General features: G+C 50.3%; 1 protein-coding gene across 2 annotated transcripts in view; it reads right to left on the bottom strand.

Annotated features, from left to right (window-relative positions):
- RAB11FIP3 (RAB11 family interacting protein 3) overlaps nt 1-4,229 on the bottom strand; it is a 56,301-nt gene extending 52,072 nt beyond the window's left edge. For both annotated transcript variants that reach the window (XM_039383625.1, XM_039383626.1), the window contains exon 1: nt 4,117-4,229. The gene's annotated coding sequence lies outside the window, so the exon portion shown is untranslated. The remainder of the gene's footprint in view (nt 1-4,116) is intronic.
- Nucleotides 4,230-21,756: the final 17,527 nt, after the last annotated feature.

The following is a 21,756-nucleotide window of genomic DNA, read 5'->3' as shown; positions in this document are numbered from 1 at the left end:
AGCTGAATTTTCCATCTTCCCAAATCCAAAGAGCTTTTAGTTGAAGTATTTGAGAAAAAAAAAAAATAAATGTGACTATTTCCATCCTCAGGCCCTGCCCTGAGCTCACGGGCACATCCAGTCCTCAGTGGATGCACTGTCTGCTCTCAGTGCACAGGGGCCCCTTTGTTCAGGGATCAGAAGCCAAGGCAAAGGGATGGGTGAGGCTGGGAGCTCCAGGAATGCACCTTCCCCCTCCTGGCACGGTGGTCACTTAAACTGACTGACACCAGCAGCAATTCCCCACGTATCCCCTGCTCCCAGAGCCCATTCCCAGTGGGTTTTTCTCTGGAAGACAGATGTTTCAGATGTTTCAGCTCAGAGCATGTGTGTGAATGACATGACTTGTTCATCACTCTCCTGAAGTTGTAGTGAGAGCAAAGAGATGTTCAGCATGTCCTACTGAATGGTGAGAGGCAGCTGTTGAAAACACAGGTGTCTGAAGCTTAAAAAGGTTTTAAATACCCTGACAAGGAAAGGAATCTGCTTGTGAGCACAGCCCTTGCTGTGTGTTTGCATCCAGCTGTGGCTGTTACTGCCCATCCCTCGTGTTTGCCACCGAATTCCCCTCTGTTCCTGCATCCAACACGTGATGTCCAGAGCTGTTCTTTGCTCCAGGACCTTGGCTTCAAATTACAGACACCCTCTCAGTCCCCCACCCCAGGTCAGCTCCTTACTCCGGGTCTGAGTTTTCCAAGTGGCTGGAATACAATCCCTCATACCTGTTTCTCACCAAGGAGACCCCTGTGAGCTGGAGCTCCTAAACATGACAACTCCAGCAGTCACACTGGCTCCCTCCCTGTTTCTTTTCCCTGCAGACTTTGAGGATGTCCCGTTGGATCTCCCTGATTGTAGCCAGATGCACCAGGTCTTCCTCTGGCTGTGGATTCCCCAGACATCCAACATCTTATCTGCCCTTTTTAAGCACGTTCTAGAACATAATCTCCTTCATTACTGCCTCCACTACATTATCAGTTTCTCAAGTTTTACGACGTAAAATTCCACTTTTCAGAGTTATTTATCAAGCTGCCAATGTTTGATCCACAGTGTCCCCCTCTGCTTTGCTGCTCACACACTGCACTGGCCAGCCATCCAGGCACCATTCCCACAGTCTTTAAAAGCAGGCAAACCCCACGTTTCCTGGAGCAGGGGAGGACAAGGGGGTCCCAGCAGCCACACACCACCAACGAGCAGGAAGGGCTGGGACACAGCAGGTTGTGAGGAGCTGAACCTGTCCCTCTCCCAGCAGCATCTCTGTCCCCATGGTCCCTTCTGGGGGCTGGACCTAAAAACTGAGCCCAGGGGCCCCAGAGCCAAGGGCTCACCACATCCCACAAGAGGGAGACCCTCTGGAAGCACTGCAGTGGCCATCACACCAGCACACACACACACTGCAGGCACAAATACATATGTGAGGACCATGTTTTCCCATTCAGTCTTCACTTTGGGAAGGGCAGAAGGTAAGGCAGCCCCAACTGGCTAGAAACTCTCCTTAAGCCTCAAATCCAGCTCCTGCAGCAGGCAAGACACTTTGCTCTTCCCCCCTCATGGTCAGAATTACCTGGCCAGACAGAGATTACAGCAGCAAAGAGATCAGAAATGGTTCGTGGCAGTGGAGGGGTGACACTCTGAGGGGCTTTGTCTGAGTGGTGTTTACTCCACACTGAGGCAGAGGCAAGTGCCAGGAGTCCTGGATCAGCACCTCAGCCAGTGGGACATGCCTCAAACAGCTGGCACAGGGACAGCACTGAGTTTAGCATCCTCCCTGGATGTAAAGGCCAACTGAACACGAAAGCAGTTGTGAGAAATGCAGCTGACAAAGCAAATTTGGCTGGTTTTGTAAGTGCACCTTCAGTTTGCCAGGCTGGAATGTAAGAGCTCGGGTCAAATCACAGCTACTCTGCCACAGGGAGTCTCCATGGGAGGGGGGAGAGGGAGAGGAGAGTGGAGCATCTTCAGAAACAAACCCTTACCTGCATTAAGACAGACACTGAGAGGTACAAACTGACATCAGCTCTCACTTCCATGACTGACCAAAGAATTCAGAACACCAAGAAGTCCAGCAGAACTCTCTTTGGCTAAAAATAGAGCCAGCTAATTACCCAAATCTTGTTAAAAGGGACACCCAGCAGCAAGCACGACCTCTGTTTTCTTTACAAATGGATGATCAATATTGACTGTTCTCAACAGGAAATCCTTGAGATCACTCCAACGTGAGCAACTGCTCAGTTGTGAACTCAGAGAACCTCCCTCCATACCCTGCCCTGGGGTTCTTTTATAACTATTTAATGTGTGATGCTTGAGAGCTCAGCCTTCCCTAACCACTGTAATAAATACACATCAATCTCCTTCAAATTTAATAAATAGAGACCTTAAAAGCTTGCTCTGGATCTGCTTTTCCCATTCAATTAATATAACACAATACCAAAGCAATGAATTATTGAGGAGAAATACGAGCCTGAGCTTTCACAAACACGCTCTACTCCAATGGCAATTTATTACAAATTAATACTGTGCTGCATTTCCTCTTGTGGGAGCTGGGAATTGGTCAGGCTACACCAGCCACGAAAACTTCAGAGCTGCCATAAAACACTACAGTGCTGAGCACAAACAATCATGGAATGGTTTGGGCTGGAAAGGACCTTACAGCTCATCCCGTTCCACCTCCTGCCATGGGCAGGGACACAGAAATTTCACAGAGGTACCATTTTAATTTCACAGAATATTCTGAGTTGGAAGGGACACACAAGGATCATTGAGTCCAACTCTTAAGTGAATGGCCCATACAGGGATCAAACCCACAGCCTTGGTATCCATCAGCACAATGCTCTGACCAACTGAGCTCATCTCAGTTTTCAGAGATTAGGTTGCTCCAAGCCCCGTCCAACCTGGCCTTGGACACTCCCAGGGATGGGGCAGCCACAGCTTCTCTGGGCAACCTGTGCCAGGGCCTCCCCACCCTCACAGTAAATAAGTAAATAAGTCAGTAAGTTGGGGGTGGGATTGGGGAGGAGGAGGGGGGATGGACAACTGACAGAAAACAGAAGAAAACCCTGCTTTGAGGGGTTTCTACTCGAGAACCAGCACAGTTTTTCTAGGAATGATGGTTCTTTCCCCCTCTTTGCAGCTCGATGTGCTGGGCTGGCTGTGTGGGGCACGTTCACTGCTGTGTGAAAGCAAGGCTGGGGTTTCAGATAAGCATCTCTGAACAGAGCTGACTATTGTGCAAGGATGATAATTCACATTTGCACATTCAAAATTACAGCTGCTCAGCAGGAAGCTTCCCACATTTCTCACACCCTGCCCTCAGCAACATGCCTGCCCCAAAATGACCCTCTGACACTCAGAGAGGAATCCCAAACTGAAAAAACATCTGTTCTGCAGCAAAGGAGTTCAAATGCCAATCAGCCAGAAAGATACTTCACATTTCACCAAGCTATTACTCTGGAAGCCCATCAGGAGCCACGTGGGGATTGGGACTGCCCTGTTTGAAGATCATCTGCCACTCAGTGAGTTCAAAGCTCTTGTTTAATGTGCTTCTTGCTAGAAACCAGCTGAGCACATTGATGGTCCAAATAGTTGGAGTGAAGGTAAATTCATTAATAAACTAGTAAATTCACGGTAAATTCCACTCTGGCAGGAGTCCCTGCCCATGGCAGGGGGTGGAACGAGATGATCTTTCAATTCAAACCATTCCATGATCAGTGCCCAGCATCTGGAAGATGTTACACCCCACAGCAGACAGACAGACAGACACCTCCAGCAGTGTGTCAGCTCCTTGGTCAGAACAGCAAACTCCCCAAAAGACATAGGAGAGCAGACACCAAAGCAGAAGGGATTTTCCCTCTATGGTTTTTTTTTTGGGGGGGAAGGGACTTTCCTGATAAACAGGAAAACATGAAACCCCCACCACAATTTCTGTACCACCTCTTTCAACCCTTATTAAATGCCCCCAACCTCTCCCCCTTCCCCTCTGCCAACACAGAGCAGTGACTCTCAAAATACCAAACCCAGATGGATTTCACCAAAGAGTCAATTAACCCCTGTGGGGTTAATTTTGCACAGCAGCAAACTCACCTCCATTTTTGATGGCTCTGATCCCCCGATGGAAATCCTCAAAGCTGATGACTCCCAGTCCACTCGGATCCAGGTACTTTGTTAGGTCCTTCACCTGCAACCACAAAAGCAGTGTCACCTAAAGAATCCTTGGAGCATCTTCCACTACAGAAACACCTTGTAACCAACTTTTTCCTCCTCACAAGAAAGATTTGAGTTAATGACAGTGAATTTCTTCAACTGGCCCCAAAAACTGTGGCCATTCTCCTTGAAGGGAACATAAGCAACCAACACAAAGGGGTTAATTATTACTTGGTTGGTGTTGAAACTATTGCTTAGCCTTGAAACATCAGTTTGGGCAGTGTTTCTTGCAACATGGTCCTGGGATCCTGGATCCTAACAGGCATTTGTTTATTTTTATGGTTTTTAAAGAGGTCCTGTCTTAATTGGGAACTCAGTAATAGGCTGCCTGGCAGGAGGGCCCAATTAAGAGGATTCGGTGATAATGAACTGCTCCACGACACAAATTTAGGCCATATAATTGAAACATTTTCCCAATTAGACCATGCCTGAGGGGGAAGGAACCACATCAGCTGGAGAGGATTGGGATGGGGGTGCTAGAGCAGGCACACATATGGAGCAAGGGGCACTTGTGAGACCTGGCGAGGACAGTTTGGGCTCTCCAAAGAGAACAGGCAAAGGTTGGAGGGTAAAACCACAGGCATTCCTCACAGTCCAAAGTATTCCAAAAGTAGTCCTTTTGGTGCCCTTCCTTTTGGGTCCTTCCTCCTAGGCTGCCACGATCAAAAAACCCTTTACACCACTGATGCTTCTCAAGCTCAGACAACCAGACATAGATCCCTCACTTCAAGGGCTCTCGAGGCACCTTGAGCCACATTCAGCTGAGAAACAAGTCCAGGAGGAATCCAGGTGTAAGAGGTGAGAGAAGGAATTGCACAATGCCCTCGCCCTGCCACACACATCTACTCCTCCTCATCCACCTTCCTCCTCCTCCTCCTCAGGAGCTGATGCACAGGAGGAAGTCTCCAGGAGGGCTGCAGGGCTGGATTTGTGCAGTTCTCATGAGCACAACCTTTTGCCTCACTCGGGTTTTGGTTTGTTCTTGGGGAAAGAGATGGTGAATCACCAAATCTCTCCTCCCACCTAAAAGGAGACTTTACCCTGAGACCAGCCATGGTGCTCAGCGCTGCCCTACTCATCACACAGCAGCACAGGGGCGTTGGTTTGTTTTCTTTTTTGTTTTCTTAAACCCAGGTGTGTGTTTCTACCGGGAAATCACATCCACACCATGCTCAGAGCTGTTCACCCACGTGTCCACATGGTTTTGAACGCACTCAGGGGAGGCAGGAGATGTCTCTGCTTTGGTCATCCCACCTCCCCACAGGAGCAGTGAGAATTCCACCACCATGGAAGAAACCACAGGGCAGAGACCATAAAACCATAGAATCATAAATATCCCAAGTTGAAAGGGACCCACAAGGGTCATCCAGTCCAACTCCTGGCCCTGCACAGGACACCCCAACAATCCCACCCTGTCCCTCAGAGCGTTGTCCAAGCCCTCCCTGAGCTCTGGCAGCCTTGGGGCTGTGCCCACTGCCCTGGGGAGCCTGGGCAGTGCCAACCAGCCTCTGGGGGAAGAACCTTTTCCTGACATCCAGCCTGACCCTGCCCTGACACAGCTCCAGCCATTCCCTGGGTCCTGTCCCTGGACTCGAGGCTGTGCCTCTGTGGGGCTGCCATGAGAGGAAATCCAAGCCCCTCATGGCACAGGCTTGTCCACCCGCCAGCTGACTCCACCTCGGGTTGGACATCAGGAGGAATTTCTTCCTGGAAAGGCTGGTCAGGCACTGGAAGGGGCTGCCCAGGGTGGTGGTGGAGTCTCCACCCCTGGAGGTGCCCAAGGAACAACAGCTGGACGTGGCACTCAGTGCCCTGGGCTGGGGGACAAGGTGGGGATGGGGCACAGGTTGGACTCGATCTCAGAGATCTCTTCCAACCTCATCTGTGATTCTGTGAATGGGAGAATACAACACAAGCATCTTCTCCAGTTTTCTGGAGCACTTTTTTGGCAGCCAGATTACAGACCTGCTGAACTCACGTGGCACACATCATCTCGGGTGAGCCAGGTTTGTGTACATTAAACAAAGGTATTTTAGACTAATAAAAACAGCTCACAGCAATGTGTCGGTGCCACTTTAATGCATCTGGCAGCTGCTTTGTGTTCAAAAGCTGTCGCTTAATTTGTTATCTGGGTACAGAGATAACAGAAATGCCAAGTGACATTTAATCAGACTTGATAAGCCTGTGAGGGATTACCATGACATACTCTAAATTATAGTTTCTGCAGTTTTCAGCTTCTCAGGACCACAGAGGGCTCCACAGCCTCCTGCCAGTCCCCCAGCAAGGCACCTCACCCACAATGGAGCTTGTGCAAGAGAGACAGGACAGCACAGGGAAGCACTTTGTTTAGGCAAAAGAGCCACCTATACACCTATCTATTTAAATTGGGCTATGGGCAGGGGAAAATGAGGGGAAATGGTCATGAAAACTTCCCAACCCGGGCATTATGGATGCAAACAACAAAAGCCACACACTGTCAAAGCTCAAGCCCATGGCAACATGTCTGTGCTGATCCAAACCTGCCTGTATTTGCTGTCCAGGCTTAAAATCACTATTAATCACCACTTGAGACACCCCCCCCAGACTAGTGTGAGTGGCTGCTGACACTCCAAAGAGTTCACAACACAGAAAACAAGCACATCTGCAGTACCTGCCTGGTCCCCCCAGCCCCTGGACGCTTTTTCTCACCCAGCACCTCTCACCCTGCCCAGTGATGGAGCTGGGGGTGCTGAGGGGACACCCCTGCCCAGACCCTTCACTGCCCATGAGCATCTGGACCTGCCCCACCACCTCTGGGGCTGAGAGCTCCAGGATCTGGCTCCCTGCTTTGAGCTCTTCTGCACCTATTTTCTGCTTTGTCACCAACTGCCTCCCAGTTCTACCACTGAAAGTCCTGGTGAGGTGCACACAGAAACCCCCTGGACCACACTCTGCTGCCTGAGGGGTCCTGCCTGCCCACTCTGCTCCTGCAAGGCAGTTGCTCCAGCTCCTTGGACATTTTAATCATGTTTCCTGCTCCCTTTCCAGTCCCCACCTCTCCTTTTTGAAGAGAAAGGTGAGAACCGCACACATTATTCAAGACATCAAGATGTTGCAGCCTTTCACTGCTTAAAAGAAGCTGATAAAAAAGAGAGAGAGGGACTTTTGCCAAGGCCATGGAGGGACAGGACAAGAGGGAAGGGCTTCCCACTGCCAGAGGACAGGGTTAGATGGGATATTGGGGAGAAATTTCTGGCTGGGAGGGTGGTGAGGCCCTGGCACAGGTTGCCCAGAGAAGCTGTGGCTGCCCCATCCCTGGAAGTGTCCAAAGCCAGGTTGGAGGGGGCTTGGAGCAACCTGGGCTAGTGGAAGGTGTCCCTGCCCATGGCAGGGGGTGGAATGAGATGAGCTTTAAGGTCCCTTCCAACACAAACCATTCTGGGATCTTAAATGATGTCAAACACAGGTCCTTGGCATTACTCTGAGACCCCTCCCCAGGCCACTGTCTTGTCCACAGCCAAGCTGTCACAGCACTGGGCCCCTACACTAGTGACAGCTCCAGCATCTCACTCCTGGGTTGGAACTGCCAGTTTTCTCCATTTCTTCATTTTGATGTCTTAATTTTTGATGACTTAGGTTAAAACCACTACCTTATCAGGACAGTTGGGAAGAACACCAGCATTAAGGCTCAAAGTGCTTTAGATTAGCAAATCTGAGCAGCTCTGAAGTCACAGATTTGTTTTCAGCTGAAGCCTAATCTGCAAGCGCAGAGCAGCCAAACCCACACTCCTATTAGCACAAAAACAAAAGTTAATTCTTTACCAAACTGCAACACGAAGCTAAACCCAGGCATATATGAGCCACAGTCACAGGGAGGTTCCTGCTGTTGGCCAGCAAGAAATACTCAAAATAAATAAAGGGTTTTCTGACTGTGTGTGTTTGTGGCTGGTTACAAACCCTCCTTGAAGAGCAAGCAGCTAAAATACAGAGCATTAGAGAGTCAGAGGATGACGTGGTTTAAGTAGCCAACTTAAATCCTGGTGGAAACAGAGAGGTTTAAACTGCTTGAAGCCAGGCTGCCTTGAGCTGTGCACAGACACAAGCCTGCAGAGGCAGAACTGGTGCTGAGATGTGCCAAGGGGGCTCTGCTCACCCTGTGCCAGGGACGAGGCACAACCTGGACCAAGGGTGTTCTCCTGGTGAAGGACACGGAGCAGAGTGGGGAGGAGGAGAGAGGTCACCTGGCACCTCAACAACACAACAGGAACTACTCACTGCAGCAACCACATCTTCTGTATCAGAGAGCTCTGCACACTCCAGGGCGTTTCCCTTTCCAAAAACCCAACAATTTTGCTGCCAAAAACCCCCATCTCCGACAACCCCTCAGAGCATGTACACCAGCACCACACTTGTCCTTGAACAGCACAAAAAGAGGTTCCTTGCAGTGAAATCAGCTCAGTAAATGACCTCGAGCCCCAACAAAGCCAGTGGTGACAACTCCAAATCCAAATTAACACACAAAGGCTTGGCAGCCACACAGTGGAAGTTTCCCAGCGAGGTGAGGGATTCCCCAGCTGTGAGTGGCCCTGTTCAGCAGGTGGGAGGAAAAGGAAAAGGAAGCTCCAGACCTTTTTATATTTATCCTAATGGACGCTCCATGTCTCCACCATCCAGCAGATGGATTCAGATGCACAAAAATATCCACTGTGCTTGTTTTAAGTGTGATCTCTGAAGGAAGTCAGGGCTGTGCTGGCCAGACAACACCCTCCCTGTAACCCCTGAGCCTGCCAGCAGTTTTCCTTCGTATTCTGGCAGAGATCAGGGTTGAACCAGCTTCCAAAAAGACATTCTTTTGAGGGGTGAATGAGGGTAGGAGATTTCTAGTGGCCACAGCAGTCAGGCATCCCACAAGAAGAGCCCACAGGTATCTCAGGGATGGTGCTTCCAGCCCAGTCACAGCCACGTCCTGCCCTGGGAATAAGTCAGCTCCCAGTACTGCTTTAACCTACACAGACTCTGGAAGCAAATCCAGAGGAGACAAAGAGGATGAATAAATACTGGTATATTCCTGATAAAGATCCCCAACTGCAAGCTGAGACCCCACCAAGAACTCCTGCACCTGCAGCCTCACACATCTGCCATGAGCAAAGACAGATGCCTCAGCCTTGAAATCGCTCCCACCTTTCCCTGGAAAGGATTTGGCAGGTAGTCTGCCTTTTGAGGAACAGGAAAGACACCAAGGTAAGTCATGGGAAAGGGAGCAAGGGTGAAGGTCTGGCCTGGCTAACAAATGACTTCCAAAAGGACCATCCACAAGGGTTGTGTGCAAGATGAACCCAGAAAGATGTCAGAGACCTAGAGAGCCCAGAGAGCTGTCACAGAGACACCAGGAGACCTGTCCAGGTGAGGAACAACCTGCTGGAGACTCACCCAGAGCCTGGCTGAGCTGGGGTTTGGCTGGGTGTGCTTTGGGCACTTAAGCAACCAACAGGGACAGATCAGCCCACCCAGGGAAAAGTCCAGAAACCAGTAAGCCCAGCCTAGATTCTGACTGGGCGAGACAGCACGTTTAGTGCTGGCTGGGTCTTGATTTTAGCCAAATCATCAGAAGAACCATTAATCACCAGAGAAGACCTTCAACAAGGAACTTATTCCCATAATTTGACCTGATGGCAGCAGCCAGTGCTGGCTGGGGATTGTTGAGCAGCAAGAACCACATTCACATTTCACTTATTAAAATGTATTTCTACAGAAAGGCAAAGTTTTGGCCTAAAAAGTGAGCACTGAAGCTCTCGAACCAGAGCTTTAAAGCCACTGCTCAGTGCCAGGGTGGGGACCCCACACTGGGCAGGCCTTTCAACAAGGTTGTGGTGGGCAAACACCTTGTCTCCCAGGTACATCCTGGCCAGCTGCAGTTCCTGGCCCCTCTGCCTGCACTTGGAAAGCTGGGCTGTGCACACAGGATCCCCTGACATGGACATGCAGGTGCCAGGCAGGGACTATCCCCAAGCACAGCTCAACAGGAGCACTACTCCTCCTTGGGGGGATGGAATGAGGACACCTACACCCCCCCCTACAAACCCACACCAGCCCCTCACACTTCTTACCACCACTTCTTCCCAAACTGTTTATTAATAGGGAATTTTTCTCTCCTGAATGGATATTGCAGGAGATGAATGGGTTTAAGGACCTTACCCTTGTTTCTTGCCCTCCAGAAGACGACGATGAAGGGAGGGAGGAAAGTGGAAGGAAGGTTGGGAAGGCAGGAAGGAAGGTGGAGGGAAGGAAGAAAGGAAGGCTCCACACTACATTAAGCATATCCACAAAACAGCCTTTATTTTCTTTTTGGCCTTAAAAAAGGCTGCTTAAACCACCTCTCCTCATCCCAAGTCTCTGGACTGCAGGAGTCTGGTTAACAAGGAGCTGTCAGCAGGCATCAGATTTGCCTCTCATCTTCCAGTACCAAGGGTCTCCAGATGGGACAACACAGGGGACAGCAAGAGCAAAGCCCTGCCAGGTGCCAACACACCTTCTCCACTAATTTACAACTTGAGGAGTGTCCAGCAAAGCAGAGGACCAAAAACATCCTGAAATCCAGTGGCTCTTGGAGCTCTAAGTGTAGGAAACTCACTGAGAACCAGGTACAGACCAATTCTGGGTGTCCTTGGCTGAGACAGGACATGAAAATCCATGTACCTCTCATGCAAGTCTGACTACCCTCTCCTGTCTGCAAGAAGCCCAAATCCACAATCTTTTGTCTTTGGGGAGAAAACAGTACTGGAAGTCACACAATCCCTGAACTCAAGTGGAGAGAAAGCCGAGCACCAAACTGGTGTAACTGTGCAGGGCTAAGAGCTGGACTCGATGATCCTTGTGGGTCCCTTCCAACCCAGCATATTCTCTGGCTCTGTGAATTTATCTGAGTGAGAACAGGATAAAACCCACTCATGGTTATGCGAAGGTGGCTGCAGCACCTCCGCCCTCTGTGTTCAACAGAAGGGGATGAGCCAACGATGCTCATTTGTATCTAAAACAGTCTCTCAAGGCTAAACTCACCCTTTCAAGAAAAGATTTATAATACTTTTAAATGCTGATGACAAAAGTCAAGACTGGTATTTTTGCACCTTTGGGTGCAAACATGCTGGGACTGCTGAACCTCCCGCAGCCAAACAGCAGAGTCGCTGCGGAACGCGCCGAAGACGTGGCTGTCCCCACACACAGGGTCCCTAAATCCATGGGTTGCAGTGGGATCAGCTTAAATGGACTCATCCCTGCTAATGCAGCATTTGTCCAGGGTAAGAGCACGTCTGTCCCCCCGTGCCAGGTGCTGAGAGAGCACTAACACGCCAACAGTGTGAGCAAACTTCATGTTGCCTCACGCGGCGCATTTCCCATGCTGCTGCCGCGATGGGAACGACAGCTGCACCATTCCCAAAGCCAGGAACACCCTTCCCAGCACTCCTCTTCTGTGGCTTCATCATCACAAACAGCCAGGCTGAGGGGAAGGCTGATAACTCGGGATTACACTGGCTCCAGCCATGTTTATAGGAACAACTCCGTAATTTGTTGAGGGAGCTGGCACTACAGAAAGCACTCAGAACCTCAAAGCAGGTTTCTATTCTGCTGCAATTACACCTAATTAAGCAACCTTTAAAACACCCCAAGGGGTAGATCTCATTACAGGCAGCAGCCATGGTCAATTGTGAGTAAGCAGTGAAAGAGCTACATTATTTACTTCACAAGTGGCAGCGCTGACCCAGAGCTGCTGCCAGAGCTTTGCTTTCCCAGCCTTTTCCAAAGCTCCAGGAGGAGATCAGCAGATGGATCGTGCCTGGTCAAGTCTTTATTTAAAGGTCCTCCATAAGCAACACCCAGTGAAGATTCTTTCTGCAACATCCCTCCCTAATCTTGCACAGACATCAGCTCATCTGTCCTTCCCATCCCTTCGTCCCGAGGCTCCAACACTGCAGGGCCTCTGCCCTCAGTCTGGTACTTGAAACCAAGGACTGAGATGTCTTGATGAGGAGACAAAGACTCAGCCTGGTTTGTTCTCATCTCTTCCTGCTACAAAATAAGTAATCAAACCTACTACTCAAGGTAAAGAAGGAATAAGCCTCCTGTATTTAGGAGGAATAAAAAGGAATATTTCCTGTAGAAATAAGTCTAGAAGTATTTAAAGAACAGGAATGGGAGAGGGATCACCCACCAACCAAGGGGGAGAAGCCCCAGAAGTTCAATTGTTTGCTTGGAACAAGCTCTCTCCTTCCTTTCCTGCCTAGGAAGACCATATCCCCATCACTTAACCCATCCACTTGCCTAACAAATCCTCCTTCTCCTATTAACCCAAGAGAAAAGCTGCTCAGCATACCATAGACTTTTTGATTTTTGCTTTTCCCCCAGTTTTGCCCCCCACCAAACTACTATTTTTCCCTTTTGGGAGGGGAAGGAAGACACCTCCAAGTCAACCATGAGCCAAGAACAAGCCCAGAGCTGATCCCGAGGAGCAGGTCTCCTCCATTCCCATCCCAGTGCCACTGTCTCAGTGCCATGGGGAGCACCCAAAGGAAAAGACTTTCCTTCAAACACTCAGAATTCTACAGGCAGCAGACAAAGAAGCCAGAATATATTTTAAAGAGCTGGCAGCCAAAAAAAGCCTTAGGACACACATCCTTCCTGCCACCTCCACGTGGAACCAGGACAAATCAGTGCATCCAGCCAGGCCCTCGGTGCAGAGCATGGAGCAGAACTGCAGGAGATCTTCACCACCCAAGATCACTCACATCCAGCAGTCTTTGGGGTGTTTTACCTGCTGGCAAAAATTCCTCTGGTCTGTACAGGACCTTTTTGGACCAACCCCACCAGCCTCAAGGCCTCTCTGGAGGCAGGAACAGCTCTACACTCACCGCAGCTTCAGGAGCCTCAATTTGTTGTATTTAAGTGTGTTCTCAAACGTCAAGAATGACATTTCCAAATTATCCCTCAATTGTTGTTACTGAAGCATAAAAACACATTTAAACAAACAACTTCAAGGATGGTTTGGAAACATTAACAGGAATATAAGTTATGCTGAAATGGTTTTAACCCAACTTTAATTGTTTGTCTCAAGTGTTCCAGATTTCCTGTCGCTCCCTAAGTGTCCCGAGGCTTCAGCAGCAACGCTCTACTACAAACATTTGTTTGTTTAATGAAACTTGAAGAGTGTTCTTCCTCCACCTTCCAAACCATTGAAGCCTTTGCTTCTAGCTTTTGTTCCTCTGATGACACGGAAAACCTGTTCTCACACCTCCCAGCACAGCTCAGGGTGACACACTTTAATCCACAGGAGGCTGGATTGAAGTCAAGAAAGAAAAGGGTTGATGCCAGGTTACTCCTCACATAAAACACACCCTCGATGTAGCCTGGACCACCCTGAGAGAAGAGCCAAGTGCCACCAGTGCAGCCACCCCGAGGCCAGGCGCCTGCACAGGGTCTAGAGCTGATCTGAACAGACAAAAAGCAGCACAATAAAGCATGCCAGGAGGTCACATACCAAGGATTAGGCATTTTGAGATGCTGAACATTTTTCCTGATCTAACATCACATAAAGTCCCCTGCAACAAGCCCAGGTGTTCCTGTGATGGGTTGGTTTGGGTACAGAACTGACTGTCTGGGCTTACAAAGCTGGGACTGCAGCGTTGGCTTCCACGGCCTCCCTTCCAGGTTAGAAAGCAGCACAAACCCCCCATGGCAAGTCCCAGAATAAATCCTCTCACTAGCTTGGGACACTCACCCTCTCCAAAAGACAATGTACAGGCTGTAAATCATAAAACAAGATTATAATCACAGAATGGTTTGAGTTGGAAGGGACCTTAAAGGTTATCTCATTCCAGACCCTGCCATGGGCAGGGACACCTTCCAGTAGATTAAGTTGCTCCAAATCCCATCCAACCTGGCCTTGGACACTTCCAGGGATGGGGCAGCCACAGCTTCTCTGGGCAACCTGTGCCAGGGCCTCACCACCCTCCCAGGGAACAATTTCTCCCCAATATCCCATCTAACCCTGGCCTCTGGCAGTGGGAAGCCATTCCCCCTTGGCCTATCGCTCCAGACCCTTGTCCCAAAGTCCCTCTCCAGCTCTCCTGGAGCCCCTTTAGGCCCTGGAAGGGGTTCTCAGGTCTCCCTGGAGCCTTCTCTTCTCCAGGTGAACCCCCCCAGCTCTCCCAGCCTGGCTCCAGAGCAGAGGGGCTCCAGCCCTTGGAGCATCTCCGTGGTCTCCTCTGGACTCGTTCTAACACGTCCACATCCTTCTGATGTTGAGAGCAGAGAGCTGCACCTCTCAGCTTGCCAGTGCTGGGAATTTGGTGGGCACAAGGAGCCTCTTGGGCTGCAGAGGTGAAGTCCAGAGGAGGGGAAGACAGGAATAGCTAAATACGAGAGCCAAGGGCGAGAGAACTAACTCACCTCCCTGAGCCAGGCTTAGCCTGCCACACAGTCAAAACTAAGTTTGTTGTAATACAAACAAGCCTGAATGAATGATATACCAGCAAAGCATAAAGACTTATTTCTTTTTTAGAGCTGCTTCAAATTATTTCCCTCCTTTTGGAACTCCTTCACCCTGCTTCAGAAAAGGCTGTTTGTGTGAAGTACACAGAGATGTGCCAGAGGGGGGAAAAAAGAGCCCTGAACAGTTCAAAAGCTCAGAGGTAGATTCTTGAAGGAAGGGAGGAGAGGCTGAGATGCCACACATAGTTTGGGAAGCTCAGGACTTCAGGGATTGTAAGCACTGGGCATAGGAGCAACTGGATGCTCCACAGAGCCTGAAGAGGTGCAGCACAAAGTCCAAGAGCAAATTCCCTGTTGCACATCAAGGCCTCCAGCACCCTTGTGTTCCACACCAAGGCCTCCAGCAAGCTCCTGGTTCCACACCAAGGCCTCCAGCACTCCCCTTGGACCTTTCAGGGAAGGCCCCACAAACCTTGCTTCTGCTCTTTGCCTCCTCCCGCCGTGCTCCTGCCAGCACAGTAGTCCCAGTTCTGAGCAGCCAGGAGAGGATTAGCAAGTTGCTGCATCCATTTAGCAAGCACAGGAAAAGAACTTCCACAAGGATATCCAGATTTTATTTTTCCCCCAGCTGTAATGTCCTCACACACACACACAGTGAGCAGGGCAAAGAACTGCCACTCCCCCGGAAAAAATAAGGAATGTGACCACACCAAAGGGAGGCAACAGATACCTTTTCATCCCTTGACAGCCAAAGATGGTGGTGAAAACCACAATGTCCTGATCAGTTTTGAAGCCAAGGTGGGACTGAATGTTATTTTTCCATGAGGAGAGTTTTGCTTTCAATACAGATATACTTTCTCCAAGCAGAAGGGCCCCTTGAGCAGCCCCTCTTTCCATGATGTATTTGTTTGGGAATGTGGAACCACGGAGCAGCTGGGGCAGCATGGAGATCCCAGTCCAGCTCTGTGCCCTGTGCCCACTGCAGCGAGGCCTCACCACTTGCTTCCTGCCCCCGACAGCTTCTTTTCTCTAAAAACTGTTGGTTTGGGCTTCTTGTACTGCCTGCACATTTTGCTTGAGCCCAGTTTCCTACTGGACTCTGGCACGTGGATTTTCCACAGGGTTGTCAGCAGTCAGCTCCACTGAGTCTTGCCAGATGACGCAGCTCCCAGCACCAGCTCCTCTCCCTCTGGCTTTACTCCTCCTCAGGGAAGAAGAGGAAGCAGGAACAGTCTGCAAGCTGAAAACCCCTTCCAGCAGCAGCAGTGACTCAAACTCAACGTAACGCTACTGGCATTTCACCATGGGATATTGTAGCACAGGGAACAGAAGCTCTTTCTTCTGGAAAACTAAAATGTGTTATTAAAAATAAATAAATTGGGAGACTACCAGGCTGCTCACCACATTCCCAAACAGAGGGACATTCAGCCTGCAAACAAAGCTGTAAACACCCCTGGAACACCAAAAGCACCACAGAACATTCCCAGAGCTGTCACCATCCCATTCCAGGGCCCACACAGACAACACGGGAATTGGTGTCATTTAACCAATTGCTCAAATTGGCATCAAATACCCCTATCCCTCGAATGCTTAAGCTTAATTAGAATCACAGAATATGAGAAGACTGAGCAAATTCAGCAGTTTGGTACCGCTGGTATTTCTGTGAAAAGGGGTTTTGCTGTTACACTGGAAGGAGCCAGGGGAGAAAAGCCAAGCTCAGAGCACAGGGAGCACCAGCAGCCTCGACTCCCTCTCCTCAGCAGCCTCCACATATCTCTCTGCTTTAAGAGCAGTTTTCAGCCTACAGAGGGGAAAGACCCTGACAAAACCCACGGATGAAGTGCCTGGACCAACCCCAGGATGTTCACAGCCATAAGGAAGCCTCGTGCCAGCAGCAGTGGAGCCCCATCCCAGACCTGCAGCTCACCCTCACCTCCACTGAGGAAAACCCCAGTCCAGCCACAAAACCACGACAGCAGTGCACCGTGGAAAGCTCTGCTGCCACATACAGTGATCTGAGCTCAGCTTAACCTCCCTTTGAGCCTGCTTTCCTTCTGCAGAGCAAGCACCATCCACTCCAGCTCAGCAGTAGTGGCACTCTGGGAGAAAATTGTCCCCGTGGCTCTCCTTGGTCATGTTCCTCCTCTTCCCTCCACCCCACAACTCACACAAACATTAATAGTTTACTCTGCCCCACACCAACGCCAGCAAAGACTCCACAGAGAAGGGGAAACTGCATCACAAACCAGTTCTGGAAGAAGAGACAATTTCTGCACAACTCTAAGTCATGCAGAAAGGCCAAGCTGGCATTTCCACTGCCCCGTGGCATCTTCAGGGCTATTCCTTGGGCTTGGATGTTTTGGGATCCCAAAACAAGGTTCATGCCAGGTACCACTGATATTAACTGTGACTCCCCTACTCACACAGAGGATGAGCTCCCTTTCAGCCCGTAGGGATCTTCCTGCTATCAAGCACATCGAGGGCCTCCAACATAAGGATATGGAGCTGGAGTGATTCCAGAGGAGGCCACGGAGATGCTCCAAGGGCTGGAGCCCCTCTGCTCTGGAGCCAGGCTGGGAGAGCTGGGGGTGTTCACCTGGAGAAGAGAAGGCTCCAGGGAGACCTGAGAGCCCCTTCCAGGGCCTAAAGGGGCTCCAGAAGAGCTGGAGAGAGACTTTGGACAAGGGCCTGGAAGGACAAGACAAGGGACAATCGCTTCCCACTGCCAGAGGGCAGGGTTAGATGGGATATTGGGGAGAAATTGTTCCCTGGGAGGGTGGTGAGGCCCTGGCACAGGTTGCCCAGAGAAGCTGTGGCTGCCTCAGCCCTGGGAAGTGTCCAAGGCCAGGTTGGATGAGGCTTGGAGCAACTTGAGCTAGTGGAAGGTGTCCCTGCCCATGGCAGGGGGTGGAATTGGATGGTTTCTAAGGTCACTTCAACCCAAACAGGTCTGTGATTCTAAGCACAAACACACAAAGATATTCACAGTGATTCTGAGAGCAGCCTTATGAAATCCTTGATGCCTCTCCCACTGTGTTCAGGTACAGACCTGTCTCTGCTGGGAAGCCTGGACCTACAGCATCAACCTTCAGCACCATCCCACACATGGGAAGGGGATGGAAAGATGTAATCATTTTAAAGTGGAAAACAAAGGCTGAGAGGAGCTTTGGGGGCTCTGCTGGACATGGGACAAGTAGGAAAGCATGACTGCCCTGCAGACTTGGCTTGGCTAGTTCAGCAAACAGCTGTACTGCAGATGTCCCAAAAAACCCAGTAAGGGGAACAGCTCCAGAAGGCCAGTACAGCACCCAGACCATGGACTGTACTCCGAGAGGAGGTGGGAATGCTTTTGGCATGTGGGACGGTCATTTTAAGTACAAAATGCATGACTCCCCAAGGACAAATTCACCCTCTGTGTTGACAGTTACCTCTCACAAGGGGAGCACAGTAGCAAGACCTGAAATTACTCTCTAATCCTATTCCATCCCTGTGAATGAGCCCTCTGGCCAAGCCTCTGCCACATCCCAAACTGGCACTGTGTCCCCTGACCACAGAGCATCAGGAAAACGTGCCAGTGGAGAAGCTCAGCTGCTTCCAAGGAGAAACGGGCCCAGGGCAGTGCCCATCCCTGTGCTGGCGCTGCTGAGGCATCCCCAGTGCTGGGGAAGTTCTGGGCCCCTCAGACAAGAAAGACACTGAGGAGCTGGAGCATGTCCAGAGAAGGGAACGGAGCTGGGGAAGGGGCTGGAGCAGCAGGAGCAGCTGAGGGAGCTGGGGGGGCTCAGCCTGGAGAAAAGGAGGCTCAGGGGGGACCTTCTGGCTCTGCAACTCCCTGACAGGAGGGGGGAGCTGGGCAGGGGGGAAGGGGTCAGGCTCTGCTCCCAGGGAACAAGGGACAGGACAAGGGGAAACAGCCTCAAGTTGCACCAAGGGAGGCTTATATTGAATATTGGGAAAATTTCTTCACTGACAGGGTGGTCAGGCATTGGCACAGTTGCCCAAGGCAGTGGTGGAGTCCCTGTCTCTGGAGGGATTTAAAAGCCCTGTGGATGTGGCACTTGGGGACGTGGGTTAGTGGTGGCCTGGGCAGTGCTGGAGGAGGAGTTGAGTTGATGATCTCAGAGGTCCTTTCCGATCCGAACAACTCCGTGACTCTCAGCTCCCCAGAACCAGTCTGGCAGCATTGCACCAACATTTTCCATGGCTGTCTGAATTTACACAAACAAGCAAAGGGAAGGGCTGGAACTGCTCACCTTGGGCTCACAGAGAGGAACCAGCACCAGGAACCCAAGCAGGATTACAAATGGATGGAGCCAGGCCTGAGGAACAGGGAGGAACAAGCCATGGTCCACGGCCATCCCACTGCCAGCAGCTTTCTAGTCTTGGAAACCCGATGGTCCCAGGGGAGAGGGAAAGTTGAGAGTGGTCCAGCAGAAACAGCTCACCCTGTCCAGCAGAGCCACAGGCTGTGGCTGATGGGGAGCCATTTGTTTTGCAAAAATCCAAAGCCAGGGAGAAAAGCAAAGCAACCCCTGGGTTCAAAGTGGATCATTCATCTGACAACAAGCAGCAAACAGAAGCCAAAACAAGGATAAAATTCAGAGAAATTATGCAGGCAATTGTAATGATTATCAATTACTGGCTGGATTGAGTTACATAATGGTATCAGCAGCTTGGGAAAGCTTTTGGGCCCCGTGAGCAACAGCAGGTCAAACTGACTCTGAAAGAGCCCAGTCGCTGTCTTGTGGTGCACTATCATATTCCAGTAACTTAATTATGATGACCCCAATCCAATTTTTATTAGTCACAGGCTAAGAAAATACACTGCTCCTGAAAAGGGAGGAAACTTCTTGTGAAACTACCTCTGTCTTCTCTGAGCACTTAAAGGGGGGGTTATAAAGAGGAAGAGCGACTTTTACACAGTCAGAACAAGATAGGACACAAAGGGAGGAGATAAGACATAAATTGAAACAGATTTAGATGGGATATTAGGGAGAAATTCTTCCCTGTGAGGGTGGTGAGGCCCTGGCACAGGTTGCCCAGAGAAGCTGTGGCTGCCCCATCCCTGGAAGTGTCCAAGGCCAGGTTGGACGGGGCTTGGAGCAACCTGGGACAGTGGAAGGTGTCCCTGCCCATGGCAGAGGAATGAGATGGTCTTCAAGGTTCATTCCAAACTCAACACTGAAAACCCTTTTAGAAGGGTTGTTTTCCATTGCTGGGGCTCCTGACCCAGCCTGTGGCAGTGCTCACCCAGTACAAACTGGCCTCCCAGCTGGAGATCACTGGATGCTGCATCCACACCCCAAATCCTGGAAATCCCACGTTTGCTTCCTTACCCACAATATTTGCCAACTCTGCAAAGGTGGAACTGCTTTTTCCTTCTTCTGAGCAAAGAATGTTTCTTTATTTGCAGAAATGATCTCAAATTTCAGAGGAACACAACTAACCTTTAAAAATAAATCACAGAATCAGACTGGTTTGGGTCAGAAGGGACCTTAAAGATCATCCATTTCCATCACCCTGCCATGGGCAGGGACACCTTCCACTAGCCCAGGTTGCTCCAAGCCCCATCCAACCTGGTCTTGGACACTCCCCAGGGATGGGGCAGCCACAGCTTCTCTGGGCAACCTGTGCCAGGGCCTCACCACCCTCCCAGGGAAGAATTCCTTCCCAATATCCCATCTAACCCTGCCCTGTGTCAGTGGGAAGCCATTCCCCCTTGGCCTGTCGTATCCAAAGCCCCTCTCCCAAAAATCCACACCCCGCTCCGCATTCACTGCGTTCTCCATCTGAGGCAGAAAGGCAGAATAAAAAGTTTTATTTAATAAACTGGTCACTGGGATAAAATTACCACCCCCAGGCTCCTGCCAGCCCACACAGACAAACCATGCCTTTGAGCATTCACAGTGCTGCCAGCCCCATCCCGCTGGGATAAGCCATCAATCTGAGTACAGCCACAAACCTATGAAACCCATCACCGGAGATCTGCCTGTGGAATGACCCATCCCAGCCCTCCCCACCATTCCCAGAAGGGAAGAACGCCCCCGAGGAGCTTAAAGCCAAGACCCAGCAGGAGCAGCAAAAACCCGGGAGCACAGAAATCATCTCTTCCTCGGAGCCTTTGGGATATTTGTGAGTGAATCAAGTGAGCTGAAAATGGAATTTGCAAACCGGCATCCACCTCACCCAAAATTACACAAAATATGTTGGCTTGGAAGCGTTTTCCTCTCCGAGGGAGAGAGAAAAACTCCTGTCTTGGAGCTCCTGCAGCACAGACATGTTATTAATGGTGGTAAAACCCCTTTGAAGAGGGAGGAGGAGGGAGGCTGAGCCCAGCCTAGCCCTGTGTGTGGGTGAGGAAAGGGCTCCCACCCCAACCCCCAAAACCCACAAATTCACTGCCATGAATTTCCATGGGGAAAAACTGGGCCCTTGGTCAAAGCAAGCAAAATATTTCAGATTTGTTGCCCTTCCAAAGCACACAGGAGTGTCCACAGGCCAGAGGGGAGCAGGAAAAGCAAGCCTGGATTCACCACGGGGGGTTGCCACTAAAACGCTGCAGTTTGACACTATCCAGACTTCACTCCAAAAAGTAACTGCCAGATCTCTAAATTGTTCTATTTAAAAATAAAAATCAACTCCAAGATTCTTTGCAGCTGTTGTCTGGGGCAGCCTCTGCTACCCCTAGGATGGTGTCAGGCTGGACACCTCCTTGAGAAGGTGGTGGGAGATCAGAAAAGTACAACAAACCTGCTAAAAACCTTCAGAGGAAAAGTTAAAAGCTGAATATGGAGAGCTCAGCTGAGGATTAGCTGAATGGGGCTGAGAAAGGCTAGTGGTAGGACAGGTACTTGGGGGATGTAAGTGTTAAAGAAAGCAAAATAAATCACATTGAAACGAAGCTTGAACTGATCAAGAGGGGAAAAAAGAGGCTGAAGATCTCTGGGAGCACAGAGGGCAGAGCTGCCACTGAGCCTGGAGACTTTGGAAGTGGGTTAGACAAACTCTGGGAGTTCTCTTAATTGAGCCGAGGCAGCAGAGATCATGTGGTACAAGAGG

The sequence above is a fragment of the Pipra filicauda genome, unplaced genomic scaffold (assembly GCF_003945595.2).
Source record: "Pipra filicauda isolate LSUMZ 115617 unplaced genomic scaffold, ASM394559v2 scaffold319_size1146426_pilon, whole genome shotgun sequence".
Classification (NCBI taxonomy): Eukaryota; Metazoa; Chordata; class Aves; order Passeriformes; family Pipridae; genus Pipra; species Pipra filicauda.
The sequence above is the reverse complement of the archived record's forward strand: the minus strand, read 5'-3'. Positions and strand labels throughout refer to the sequence as shown.